This window comes from Rhincodon typus, chromosome 10 (genome assembly GCF_021869965.1).
Source record: "Rhincodon typus isolate 14 chromosome 10, sRhiTyp1.1, whole genome shotgun sequence".
Taxonomy (NCBI): Eukaryota; Metazoa; Chordata; class Chondrichthyes; order Orectolobiformes; family Rhincodontidae; genus Rhincodon; species Rhincodon typus.
Window position 1 is genome coordinate 63,926,609 of NC_063341.1, and position 15,405 is coordinate 63,942,013.

The window sequence follows — 15,405 nt, forward strand, 5'->3', positions numbered from 1 at the left end:
CAGGTTAGGGAGGCGGGGATGAGCTGGGCTGGTTTTGGGATGTGGTCAGGGGAGGGGAGATTTTGAAGCAATAACAACCAAAACAGAATCCCCCTCATCCTCACATACCACCCCACCAACCTTCGGATCCAACGCATCATCCTCCGACACTTCCGCCATCTGCAATCTGTCCCCACTACCAAAGACACTTTTCCCTCCCCACCCTTATCTGCTTTCCGGAGGGACCACTCTCTCCGTGACTCCCTTGTCCGCTCCACACTGCCCACCAATCCCGGCACTTTTCCCTGCAACCGCAGGAAGTGCTACACCTGCCCCTACACCTTCCCCCTCACCCCCATTCCAGGCCCCAAGAAGACCTTCCACATCAAACAGATGTTCACCTGCACATCTGCTAATGTGGTATACTGTATCCGCTGTTCCCGTTGTGGCGTCCTCTACATCGGGGAAACCAAGCGGAGGCTTGGGGACCGTTTGTGGAACACCTACACTCGTTTCGCGACAAACGACTGCACCTCCCAGTCGCGAACCATTTTAACTCGCCCTTCCACTCCTTGCACGACATGTCCATCCTGGGCCTCCTGCAGTGCCACAACGATGCCACCCGAAGATTGCAGGAGCAGCATCTCATATTTCGCTTGGGAACTGTGCAGCCCAATGGTATCAATATGGACTTCACAATCTTCAAAATCTCCCCTCCCTCTACTGCATCCCAAAACCAGCCCAGCTCATCCCCGCCTCCCTAACCTGTCCTTCCTCCCACCTATCCCCTCCTCCCACCTCAAGTCCCACCCCCACCTCCTACCTACTAGCCTCATCCTGCCTCCTTGACCCGTCAGTCCAGGGAGGACGGACTTATCCCCTCCCTAACTCCCCACCTACACTCACCTTTACTGGCTCCATCCCCGCCTCTTCAACCTGTTTGTTTTCTCTCCACCTATCCTCTCCTCTATCCATCTTCTATCCGCCTCCCCCTCTCTCCCTATTTATTTCAGAACCCCTTTCCCCTCCCCCATTTCTGATGAAGGGTCTCGGCCCGAAACGTCAGCCTTTTTGCTCCTATGATGCTGCTTAGCCTGCTGTATTCATCCAGCTCTGCACCTTGTTGTCTCGAACTTAAACAGTTGTTTTCTGTTCCTTGACTGTGCAACTTACTTCTCAATACTAGAAAAATGCACATTGGTACAAACAATTCTGTAATATGAAAAGAATAGGAGTGATGAGATTTGAAACTGAAATGTAAGCTTGTCTTTTGACTTGTTGATTCCACTACATAACACCATTTTAAAAAAAAAAAAATAGGAAAAGGAGTAGGCTGTTTGGCCCCTTCTGTCTGTTTTGTCATTCAATAGGATCTGATATTACAGAATCCTTTTTTTTTCCCATAAGCCTTGATTCCCCTACTGATGAATAATCTCTCTATCTCAGCCTTAAATATACACAAGTATTCAGCCCCCACAGTGCTCTCTGGCAAGACGCTCCAAAGAAACTCAGCACGCAGAAGAAGCTCCAGAAGGCATCACCCTCTGGCTCTAGACACTCCCATCAGCGGAAACAGCCTTTTAGCATTTATCCTGTCAAGTCCTTTAAGAAGCCTATATGCTTCAATTAGATCACCTCTCATTCTTCTAAATTCCAATGAGTAGAGTCCCAACCTGTTCAGGTTTTGTACATAAGACAATCGCTGCAAACTGGGAATCATCCCAAATAGCCATCTCTCAATTGCATCGAATGAAATGAGAGGGAAAACCATACTCGACCTGACCAATCTGCCAGCTGCAGTTGCATCTGTCCATGACGGTGTCAGTAAGAGTGACCACCGCACAGTCCTTGTGGAGATGAATTCCGCTTTCACACTGAGAATAACGTCCGTTGTGTTGTGTGGCACTATCACTGTGCTAAATGGGGTGGAATTTGAACAGATCTAGCATCTCAAGACTGGGCATCCATGAGATGCTGTGGGCCATCAACAGCAGCAGAATTGTACTCCAGCACAACTTGTAACTTCATGACCGGCATATCCCTGACATATCCCCCACTCAACCATTACCATCAAGCCAGGGGATCAATCCTGGTTCAATAGAGAGCACAGGACAGCATGCCAGAAGCAATGCCAGGCCTACCTGAAGATGAAGTGTCAACCTGGTGAAGCCGCCAAACAGTATAAGCAGCAGGTGATAGACAGAGCTAAGTGATCCCACCACCAACGGATCAGATCTAAGCTCTGCAGTCCTGCCACATCAATTTGTGAATGGTGATGGACAATTGAACAACTGTCTGGAGGAGGAGCCTCCACAAATATCCCCATCTCAATGATGGAAGAGCCCAGCACATCAGTGCAAAAGATAAGGCTGAAGCTTTCGCAGTCAGAAGTGTCAAGTGGATAATCCATCTCTGAATCCTCCGGTGCTTCCCAGCATTGCAGATACCAGTTTTCAGCCAATTCGATTCACTCCACGTGATATCAAGAAATGGAGCTACTGGATACTACAAAAGCTACGGGCCCTGACAGCATTCCAGCAATAGTACTGAAGACTTGTGTTCCAGTACGTGCTGCTCCCCTAGCCAAGCTGTTCCAGCACAGTTATAATATTGGTATCTTCCTGACATTGTGGAAAATTGCCCAAGTATGTTCTGTATATAAAAAGCAGGAGAGGTCCAACCTGGCCAATTACCACCCCATCAGTCTACTCTTGATCATCAGTACAGCAATGGAAGGTGTCATCAACAGTGCTACCAAGCAGCACCTGCTCAGCCATTACCTGCTTAGTGACACTCAGTTTGGGTTCCTCCAGGGCCACAGAGGTCCTGACCTCATTACAGCCTTGGTCCAAACATGGACAAAAGAGATATTGTCCAAAGGTGAAGTGAGAGCGACAGCCCCTGATATCAAGGCTGCAATTGACAGAGTGTGGCATCAAGGAACCCTAGGAAAACTGGAATTAATGAGTATCGGGGAAAACTCTCTGGTGGTTGAAATCATACCTGACACATAGGAAGATTGTTTTGGAGGTCAGTTATCTCAGCTCCAGGACATCTCTGTAGGAGTTTATCAGGGTAGTGTCCGAAGCCCAACCGTCGTCAGCTGCTTCATCAATGACCTTCCCTCGATCATAAGGTCAGAAGTGGGGATGTTTGCACAATGTTCAGTACCATCTGCGACTCCTCAGATACTGAAGCAGTCTGTGTTCAAATGCAGCAAGATCTTTCCGGCTTGGGCTGACAAGTGGTAACGAACATTCACATCCCACAAATGCCAGGCTCTGACCATCACGGATAAGAGACAATCTAACCACTGCCTCATGGCATTCAATTGTATTACCATCACTGAGTCCTCCACTATCAAAATCCTGGGAATTATAATTGACCAGAAACTCAACTAGACATGCCACATAAACACAGTGGCTACAACAGCAAGTCAGAAGTTAGGAATACTGCAGCAAGTAACTCACTTCCTGACTCCCCAAAGCCCCTGTCCACCATCTACGAGGCACAAGTCAGAATACACCCCACTTGCCTGGATGAGTGCAGCCCCAACAATGCTCAAGAAGCTTGACACCATTCAGGACAAAGCAGCCTGCATGATTGACACTACATCATTAGCATCAACCCATCATACCTCTGACACTCAGTAGCACCACTGTGTACTATCTACAAGATGCACTGCAGAAATTCACCAAAAATCCTTAGACAGATCCTTCCAAACCCACAACCAGTTCCATTTAGAAGGACAAGGGCAGCAGATGTATGGGAACATGACCACCTGCAAGTTGACCTGCAAGTTGACCTCCAAGTCACTCACCATCCTGGCTTGGAAATATATTGCTGTTCTTTCACTGTCGCTGGGTCAAAATCCTGGAATTCCCTCCCTAATGGCAGATGGCCTGCAGCGGTTCAAGAAGGCAGCTCACCAGCACCTTCTCAAGGGCAACTAGAGATGGGCAATAAATGCTGGCCAGCCAACAATGTCCACATCTCAAATGAATAAAACAAAATCTTTCTTTCCCTAAATAAGGGGACAAAAACTGCTCACAGTACTCTGGATGTGGTCTCAACAGCATGTTGTGCAATTAAAGTAAGATTTCCCTACTCTTGTACTCCAACCTTGTGGAAATAAAGGCAAATGCTCCTTTAGCTGTCTTGATTTCCTGTGACATCTTGGTACTAGCTTGTTGTATTTCATGCACAAGTACCCCCAATCCCCTTTGTATTGCAGCTTTCTGCAGCTTTTCTTCGGTTAAATAATATTGTGTTCTCTTATTCTCCCTCCCAAAATTAGAATCATAGGATCCCTCTAGTGCAGAAAAAAGACATTTGGTCCACCGAGTCTGCAGCAACCCTCTCACTCAGACTCACCTGATCCCTGTAACTCTGCATTTACTATGACGAATCCACTTAGCCTGCATATCCCTGAACACTATAGGACAATTTACCATAGCCAGTCCATCTAACAAGCACATCTTTGGACTGCAAGAGGATACCGTAGCACCTGGAGAAATCCATGCAGACATGGGAAGAAGATGCAAACTCGCATAGATAGTCACCCAAGGCTGGAATCGAACCTGGGTGCCTGGCGATGTGAGGCAGCAGTGCTAACCAGTGTGCTGCCCCCAACTTCACATTTTCCTACAATACACACCATTTGCCAAATTTTGCCCACTTAATTAAAATATCAATATCTCTCTCTGTAAGCTGTTTGTATCCCTTTCACAACTTGCCATTCCCTTTTATTTCTGTGTTGTCTGCAACTCTGATTACAGTATATTTGCTTCCCTCCGCCAAGTCACTAACATATTGTAAACAGTTCAGTTTTACCGCTGACCCCTGTAGAACCCCACCAGTTCCAGGTAGCCAACCTGAAAAAGCACCCTTTAGGAGATAGCAAGAAGTGCAGATGCTGGAGTCAGAGTCAATAAGTGTAGAGCTGGAGGAACACAACAGGCTAAGCAAAGCGGGAAAGTTGACGTTTCGGGCCTGGACCCTTCTTCAGGAACTTATCTCTCTTTGCTGTTTCCTGCCCATTAGCCAATTCTCTACCTACACCAGTATTTATCCTCCAAATCTATGGGCTCTTGTGACTTGACTTTTTATGAGGTACCTAGTAAAGTGTCTTCGGGAAATGAAAATACAAAACATGTACTAGTTCCTTTGTATCTACTCTGGTTGAGACTTCCTCAAAAATAAATTAGTCAGACACAATTTCATGTATATGAAATGACAGCAAATTTGCTGTCACTTCAATCATTCAATTGTAACTTTTTTATTATAAAGCATGGCATCCTTATTTTTGTGGCTTAGGACTTTAGAATCCTACTGAATTTGCAAATTGTTTGCTCAGCAAGGGAAAAATAAGTAGTTCAGGAGCTCTCAAAATGTTAACATTGGAATAACTTATCCTGCATGAGGGCTTTACAGATACATGATAAGAGTCCATTCCACTGGCAGAGAGTTCAGAACTAGTGGGTAGTCTCAAGATATGGAGTTGGCGCATAAGAATATATTCAGTCAAAGAATCTTTTGAACTCTCTACCCCAAAGGCCTGTGGACGTTAAGTTGTTGAGTACATTAAGAATAAAATCTATAGATTTTTGAACATGGAAGGAATCAAGGTATTTGGGGATAGGATAGGAAAGTAGAGCTGAAAGTCAACCATGATTTAAAATCGAATGGTGAGCAGGATCAAAAAGCTGTGTGGCCTGCTCCTGGCCCCATTTCTTTTACATTACATGTAGTATAAAGTGGGTACAGGATAATGCAAGTAAGCTTTCTAAAACATAAAACCTCCAATCACTTGCAGAGGAGAAACAACATGCCATGGAATCCAAGCGGGTTTCGTTCAAAAAATCAGCCTATCCAAATTCTTATTTCGTTAGCCGGTTTAGTACACTGTGCTCCCACTATCGTAAAGTAAATGAGGTTGCACCACTGGTCCTTTTCTGCTACCAGGAAGAGGAATCATTATTTCTTCTGGTCACAGACAGACAGCGCAATTAGCCGCTTCATAATGACTTTTAAATGATATGTGTTCTTCATGTATTCCAGGAGACTCAATGGCCAAAAATATTGAAAGCAACAGTTTATATACTTATTTTTTGATCTTGAGCAATGCCACTTCCTTCTAACAGTAGAAAAATTTTAAGATGGCAATATGTCACCCAAGCAATTCAGTAATATAATGACCTCATCATCTATCTTTCAAGACTGTCCGTGACCTTGCATCTTTCCCTTGCTCTTCCAACTGAAGCTGGATATTGGGTTGTCAAATGTTGCAATCGTTGTAGTGTTTCTGCAGTGGTATTAGGTGAGAAACTGTTGCACTTGGGACATTGGACACTGTGGTTTGTGGTTTTTTTTTTCTCCCTTGTACTAGCTTGCATATTGCTGGAAAATTTAATTTCGCAATTTGCCAAGATGGAAGTTAAACTTGTGAGCTCTGGGTTACAAATCTGATCTCATAACCACTGGGTTATCTTGCCAGAAGTCAGTGCAGCTCCAATCGGTTACCTGTGAATGAGAAGAACTTAACAATACAGACGGAGGCCATTTGACCCATTGGGTCTGTACCGACTCCAAAAAGAGCTACCTAGCTGGCCTAATTCTCCAGCCCTATCTTTGTAGCCCTCTAAGTTAATCACTTTCAAATATACAAGCAGTCTTCTTTTGAAGTCTCATGGAATCCACCTCCACCACCCTCCCAGGCAGCACATTCCCAAACCCTGAGAAAAGACTTTCCTTCTCATCTCACTGAGAACTGTCTTGCTGACAGTCTTGAAATTGTAACCTCCTAGTTACTGACATACCATCTGGAGGAAACAGGATAACTTTCTTTGCCCTGTCAAAATTGTTTATAATTTTGAACACCTCAATAAGAATACCTCTTAAACTTCCCTGTACTCTCATCAAAGTTCATGATCAATAAGTATTCAATTTGTTCAACTTAGGAACCCTCTAACAACAGAGTGATGAATTGATTGAGGCATATTATTGATTGATCTTAGGCCACAAAATAATGAAATTAGCATACTGTTATAGAGAGAAGTGCTGTTTAAGTTATAGATGCGTATCTTGTTTAAAAATTGCTCCAGAAGCTGATCGAGATCTGAGCTTTGGATAATTGAAGAACTGAGAAAACAAATTATCTTTGGTTGAGGCATTTAGGACAAGAAGACATATATGTGAATTTAAGGAATCTAGTGGAAAGGGGGAATATGTCATGCCAAAAATAGAGATTCTTGCTGTAGTATAGCAGTGACTGTGTCAAAATTAAGATTTTAGTTAGCTGCTTGAAGGAGGATAGAGACAAAATGGTGTAGCTTGAAAGAATTACTTGTATTTTGTGTTTTTATTACCTCTATTGCCTGAGTCTTGAACAACTTAATATGTACAAACAATTTAAATTGAAGGACTACAATTAAACTGATCTGCCCTTTTTTTTTAAAATTCAGCTTACATCTACCTCTTTTCTGATTTAATTGTTTGTTTCCCTTTATAGTTTTTGGAATTCCTTCTTCCTGTTTTTCTTTTTCTTCAACGCTATCCAGACATTGTAAGCACTGTATTATGTAATTGCCGTCAGTCTCTTTGTTGTGGTTTACTCAATGTTGGTGGGGGGGTTGGTGGTGGTGGTGGAGGCGGAGGCGGTGGGCTTGGTGGTGAAACAAACACAATGCTAAAGCAGAGATAACAACGTGTAGAGCTGGATGAACACAGCAGGCCAAGCAGCATCAGAGGAGCAGGAAGGCTGACGTTTCGGGCCTAGAGGGTCAGATTCTCCAGCATCTGCAGTTCCTACTATCTTTGAAACATTGCTAAAGCAACTGAGCAGGTCTGGCAGCATCTGTGAAGAAAGAAACCAAGTTATCATTTCGAGTCTGTTATGAAATTTTTTCAGAACTCGGACAATGAATCTGCGTTGTGTTAACACTAACCAAAAATAATCAGAAAACTGTGGATGCAGGAAATCAAAAAGAGAAAGTGCTGGAGAACCTCAGCAGGTCTCACAGCATCTGTGGAGAGAAAACAGAGTTAATATGTCAGGTTCAATGACTGATGAACTTCTGAAGAAGCATCACTGGACCTGAAGTGTTAACTCTGCTTTCTCTCCACAAATGCTGCCAGACCCGCTGAGTTTTTCCAGCAATTTCTGTTAGCTTTCTGCTCTGACTGAGCTTTCTGTTTATTAATCTTGTGTACTTCTTCAGTTTGTCAGTGTGACAAAGTTTTTTTCACATTGCTACTTGCTTTTGTTCCACTGAGTGAAGCACAACAAAAGGATTGATTAGAATTACATAATACAGTTATTATAATATCTGGTGGATACTGATATATAATATTGCATTTAAAAAAAATATCCTCCTCTAATGGATCATTGTTCTCAACTCAAGCATCATATCTCTTGGTCACTGCTTTGTTCTATTGAATAGAAAAGTGGTTCATCCTGTCTGCAACCTGCTACTTGCTTTGTGTCTAGTCCAATGATTTTTGAAAATGCCCTTTTCTGTTGATGTGGGCACCAAAAGATTTTTCCAACACTTGAGTGTGAAGTATCTTTCTGAATTATCAGATATGGCTAATGGATTTTTTCTCAGAATTAAATCATGAACACCTTCACATATTGCATAGTTTTGTTTTGTCCGTCGACGAATTCAATTTTTTTCTTTTGGAAAGCGATTTTCTGGAATATGAGTAGCAGGATCCTAGGCATGGGTTCCTACCGTACAAAAGAATTTATGAATGGTTTGGAATATTGAGAACAGTCTAATTGTATTAGGGTTACTGGGACTTCTTTCAGCATTGAAAAAGAGAATGAATGCATTTGGTAATACAATAATCCACAATTTTCAGTCCACAATAAATCCAAGAAAAACGCAGGGATCAGTACTAACTACTGTACTTGGCCTTCTTTGATCTCACAAAGGTCTTTGACTCTGTCAGCCATGAAGTATTTTAGAATGCCCTTCTCGAATTCGACTGCCTGCAGAAATTTGTCACCATTCTGCCTGCTTCATGATGACATGCAAACTGTGATCCTCACCGGTAGATCCTCACATACCCATTACGAGTGCAAACTGGGGTCAAGTAGGACTGCGTCATTGCACAGATTCTCTATCTTTCTTGCCACAACACTCCACCCCATCTCCATGAAGCTTCCTGCCAGAGTGGAGTTAACTTATACGATGTGGGAAACTGTTCACCCCTTTGCCTCCCGGCCAGAACCAAGACCATCCAAATTTTATATCAATGAGCTGCAGAATGCAGATGTCACCTGCACGTACACAGCCTCGAGAAGCCAAGCTACAAACCATCAAAGCTTTCACCAAAGCATATGGGAGAATGGCCCTCAGACTAAACATTCAGAAAACAAAAGTTCCCTATTAACCCACTCCTACCAGACAAAACAGATCCCCCACACCACCCCACCCCATCCCCCCCCCCCCCCCACCCCTGACTGTCCAGGGGCTTGCTGAGGATTTTGACTATGTGGATCTTTCCCCAAACTTGGGAGTCTTCTCTCACTGAGAGCAGACATTGACAGTGAAATCCAACATTGATTCCAGTGTGCCAGTGCAGCCTTCGGATGCCTGAAGAACAGAGTGCGGAAACTCTGAGACCTCAAACCCAGCACCAGGCTCAGATCAGCTGTGGTTCTCCCCCCTCCTGTATGTATTAGAAATATGGACCATGAACAGCAGACACCTCAAATCCCTGGAAGGTTAACCCCAACACAGCCTTCGTAAAATCCTGCAAATCCACTGGCAGGGTGTACTGACCTAAGCATCCTCTGCCAGGCCAATATCCCCCATATCGAGGCACTTGTTATACACCACCAGCTGCGATGAGCAGGTCCGTTGCCCACATGCCGAACACAGGACTTTCAAAGCAACTGCTGTCCTCCGAGCTCCACGTGGTAAGCGATCACTAGGAAGGCAGAAGAAATGGTAGAAGGATACCCTGAAAGCCTCCCCAAACATATGCAACATCCTCTTTGACAATTTCTTATCCTAGAATGCTCAAACTAGAGAAGAAACATCTGTGAAGGCGCCAACCATTTTGAGTGTCATAGTGTGGAGCACATGGAGGCTGAGCACAATCCAAAGGGTCCCACACACCCACCTCATCAAACACCACCTGCCCCACCTGCAGCAGAGTCTTTGTCTCCAGGATTAGACTATATAGCCACCTCAAAACTCAACCTCCACGTGGAAGCAAGTCAACTGCAACTTTGAGGGACTGCCAAAGAAGAAACGTGCTAGCCAGTATGCGCACGACATGCCCCCACAAACAACAATGTGTTAATGACCAGATAATCTGCATTTTGTGATGTTGGTTGTGAGATAAATAGTAGCAAGGTTATCAGCAATTAATGTTCCTTCTCTTTGAAATAAAGCCATGGAATCTCTTGTATCTGTCCAAACTGACAGATGAGGATGATGTCTCATTTAAAAGGTGGCACCTCTGCCGGTGCTGTCTTTCTTCAGTACTGGAGTGTTAACTATGATCTTTCAGTTGTGGGACTTGAACCCGGAACCTTGCAATTCAGAGCAAGAGTGCTGCTAATTGCCCCGTGACTGACACAAAATATCATATCCTGACCTGTGCAGACTACCTTTTGCATTTCTAGGAACTATGTGCAATACTTTCCTAAATGCATTTGTGTTTTTTTTTGCTTTTGCAAGTTGGCACCTAGAAAAACAGAGATGTAGAAAATCACATTGCGGGGGCTGAGCTGTGGATGTCAATTTTCCCTTTTGACAGGAATGTCCGAACATGAAGTTCACTCTTTAGTGTGCAGTTAGTGTTTGCTGACAATTTGACAGAATCAGAAACTATAATTCTGGGACTAGTTAGATCTGGGTTCTGACCCCGCAGGCATTGCTCATTGATGGTTTGTGTTGTTGCATTAAAGTTGTGATGAATTGGTTTTGGCTTTGCTTGGTGCAGTTTGCCAATCTCACCAACCAAAGACGATAATTCTGTTTTCATTTGGTGGCTTTTATATGATTCAATTTGGAAATGTCATGTTGCCATTTCTAGTTATATCACTGGTGCAAATATATTTAGATGATCTAGCACACATTCCAATCTGAGAGTATTAGGTGCTGAATTATTTCCTCGGGTGTCTACCTCAATTTTTTTTTCCCAAGAAATATGTACTGTTTCTGTTTATAACAGTGTTAATTCAATCCATTCAAAACCCATCTGTAAAATGGTTTCCGTTGCAAGAAATGAGGGAAATATGATGCCCAAAACTTAGTAATCACACTAGGAAAGCTATTTCTAAGTATAGTCCTATAATTAATGTCAATAATTTTTATGTGCGATTCATGTGCAAACCTTTTGCATTATATAAATGCTGTGTTTATAGAATTTTACAATGTAGATAGAAATTCAGCCTTTTAAGCTTATGCTGGCTCTTTTGAATGTATTATCCAATCAGACAAATGCTCTCTTGCTAGGATAACAAGGTGTAGAGCTGGATGAACACAGCAGGCCGAGGAGCAGGAAGGCTGACGTTTCGGGCCTAGACCCTTCTTCAGAAAATCTTGCCCTCTTGCTGTTTGCCTCTGAGAACTTTTACTTTTCTGAGTTAAATCCAGTTCTGTTTAAATGTTACTATTTGATCAGCTTTCACTGTTTGCAGACAGAGCATTCAAGCTCATCTTAATTGCTTTACCTTTTTAATTCTTCAATTATTTGAAGTATAATCTTCTAATTACTGAAGCTGTATCTAGTGGAAACAGTTTTTCCACATGTACTTTATCAAAGCTATGTATTCTTTTGCATTAATTGATTTGCCCCTTAAAGTAAACTGTTGAAAGATGAACAATCCAAGTTTCAGGAAAACTAAAATCCCCTTTATCCTTTGTTGTATTGTAGTATATTTCATCATGGCTTTTCAATGCCTTGACTTTCTCCTTTTTAAAGCATGGTGCTCTAAATTGCACGCACTTTTTTGGATTAACCACTAGTTGGGATTCATGAAAATTTCCTTTTGCATCTGTATCTGTATGCTTCTTAAATCAAGGATCCCACGTGTATTAACAGATTTATCCATGTCCTAGTCACATTCAAAGAATTTTTTTTGTGCATTCCAGCTTTCTCTCTACGCTATCCCTTTGAAATTGTATTGCCTTTCAAAATGCATCACTCTTTGATATCTGCATCAAATTTTTAGTCCACAGTCTGTCAACCCAATTCACCAAGTTGTTCATGTCTTCATTATTTATTATACATGTTATATATACTTTGAAATTAAGCTAACTTTAGCACGTCTCAGCTGTTTGCCCACTGTGACCCCATTTCAAGACTTGAAGATTGTTGCAACCCATTGGTGTCTCTGAGCATGTGACCCCAAAATGTTAGCTGTTAGCCCCTCTTGGTATCCTGACTCCCACTGTGAGAATCCTATCCTATAAGCATATCCAGATTATTAATATATCATTATTAATATATCATAATTCTGGGCTGTGGGAAATGCTTTCTTCCAGCATTAAACACATCTGTTCACTGTTATTGTCTAGTTCCTCTTAGCCAATCTGCACTGCCACTACATCTTTTAATTCTATGATCTTTAATTTTGCTGACAGGTCTATTAAGTGGCATTTTTCAACATCTTTTAAGTCCTATCTAAAGTATCAATAGCATCACCTTCAGTATTTCTTATTGAGTTCAATTTCTGGTTTTTCTTCACGAGAGTGAAATGTGCAAGCATCTTTTGTGAATTAAAAAGCCATACATTTAAATGGCATCTTTTTTTGTTTTTAAACATTTCTTAGATGTTTTTCTTTGAAAAGCAGCAACTGTTCTGAATGTCAATGAATATATTTTTATACCCAACACAAAACCAGTTTTAAATGTTTTGCCTTTGCTGCTCACTTCCAACTGACTTCAGTATAGCAAGTTGAATTGGGTAGAATGGGATGGGTCTCCACTTAGTCATATGACACTTTCCCTATATACATGTGGTAATCTTTGGAGATGTTTCTAATGTTTGTAGACATCTTAAATCCTGTACTATTTAACCTCGCGTAACTGCAGGCTGAAGCCTTTTTAAAACTTGTATGGGTTTGCATTAGAAAAAGGCTTTGGGAATTCATTATTTAAAGCCCTGACACATGCATAAGCATTTGTAATTCCCGGGAAAGATTTAGAGTCAGAATTTATGGAATGGATGCTACTAGAATGAGAACCATTAACAAAATAGTTGAGAAATACTGCGCAACGTGGGATATCCAATGTGTGACAATTGACCATGTCACTTAATCTCAGACAAACTGCTCATAAGCATTTTGAAATAAGCATGGTTGAATGGGCATTAATCAATTCAGAAATGGCTCTTTATGTGAGATTTTGATTGTCAGTATACCTGCCTGTATGTCAGCTGCTGCAATGATCAGTGCTTGGGTCCCAGCTGTTTACAGTCACCAGTGGTTTGGATGTGAGGGCCAGTTGTAAAGTTACCCAATTTGCAGGTACAAATCTGTAAGGGATAGGAGTTACATGGATAATGCAAGGAGACTTAAAGGGAATTTTACACTAACTTGACAAGAGCATGGCAGATTAGCTATAATGCGGATAAGGGCAAAATTGTTCTGGTAGGACAGGCAAAGCTGTGAAGTTCTTTTTTTAATTGGCGAACTATGGTGTCTAAAGGGACCCAGGTGTCCTCATACATAAGCCACTGGAAGATGGCATGCAATTCAGAAAGGAAATAATATGGGATGAAGTGGGGTGAGAGGAAGTTTGTGAAATATGGACTGCTTCTGTGCTGTAATTTCTACATTTTAAAGTTTTTAGGAAGTGTTTTAAGGTTTGCAATCATATGGTCTAAACCTTTAGAAACAGACTGCATAGTTCTCTAACAAGGAAAGATCATATCCTGTTTGTGTAGTTTTTGATGCTTTCAATGTTAGAATTTAGTGTAGATTGATCTTTATCTAATGTAAATGTTTAATGGAACAGTTAATTTCAGCATCAACATTAACTTTAAACTTCTGTTTCACTTCAGAGATCCAACTCTAATGTTAAGCAGTTTAACAGTACTTCTGTACTATAATTCAAGTATATTAAATGGTCTTCAAACTGAACAAATTTGTGTTTGGGATTGCCATTGCTGAGTATGTGTTCAAATATATATTTTCATATAAATTAGCATGAAATTACAAGGCTATATATAATTTCCATTACTAGAATTTCTTTTACTCGTAAAGGTGAAATTAGCCATCTCCAAAATGATTCCAAATTGCATTTCATGGAAAAGAAATGTTGCACTTTTTAATGGTAAAATGACTTGAATACAGGATTCAGTTGAATATTGAACATGTAACAATCGGTTGATTCCAGTGTTAATATTTAATAGTGTCTAAGCTCTTTTTTTTTTTTGGCAACATTAATATTGTGTGGTGTGGTGAATTGTGCAGCATCTGTTCTTGTTTTCTTTCTGTGGAGAGCTTCCTGTTGTAGTGTAATAGCAAGGTCATTTAACATAGCAAATCTTTTTATGTTGCAATTCATTCTTTAATGTAGAGTTCACCATCAGATTACTGTTCTACTTTTTGTTCCTTTTCTTCCTTCATTTGTATGATGAGATATGGTGAGGATTTACCAAGGCTCCTTCGCACCTTCCGAACACACAACCACTACTATTTAGAAAGATAAGCAGATACGTGGAAACAGCACCACCATCTGTGAGTTCCTCCCCAAGCCACTCACCATCATGACTTGGAATGTAACTCTGTTCCCTCAGTGTGATTCGGTCAAAATGCTAAAACTGCCTCCCTAACATCGCTGTGGGTGTACCATATACTGCAACAGTTCAAGAAGGCTAATTACTAGCACCTTCTCATGGGGAACTAGGGATGGAAAATGAATGCTGGCCAAGTCAGTGAAGCTAATGACTCATCAGTGAGTAATGTGAGGAAGTTTCTTGAACTGGCTGTTTACACGTCCTTTACAATATGAAATTGAACGCTGGTGGGGTCAGTAGCCTGAAACTGTCGAGAATCAAACTAATGATTTGAAATATCAGACCAATAGGACTAAAAATTAGATTATCATAACATTTATGCCCAGGGGACATGATTCATGTGATGCCAGGCCCTGTACAGATTAAATTTCAGGCATTCACCTCATCTGCATGATTGTAGTGTGTTGTCAACCAAAAGATGTTCTTAAAGATGCTTGTGCAATCTGAACCCAGTAAAATGAAACATTGTGGTGCAGGCTATCCCTCTTACTCTCTTCATGATTATTGTGTATACCACTGTGCTGACTTTACTGGGTTTGTCCTGCTGGTGAAAAAGGGCATATTCTGGGATGGGGTTGGTGACGTCTTAAACACAGTCATACCTATGGAATCATGCTTCTCAGGCAATGCCAGACTGTTGCTTGACTAGTCCATAGGACAGC

General features: G+C 41.7%; 1 protein-coding gene across 1 annotated transcript in view; it reads left to right on the plus strand.

Moving 5' to 3' along the window:
• The window catches only part of LOC109933190 (rho GTPase-activating protein 29-like), a 102,349-nt gene that overhangs the window by 4,296 nt on the left and 82,648 nt on the right, over positions 1-15,405 (plus strand). The window lies entirely within an intron of this gene.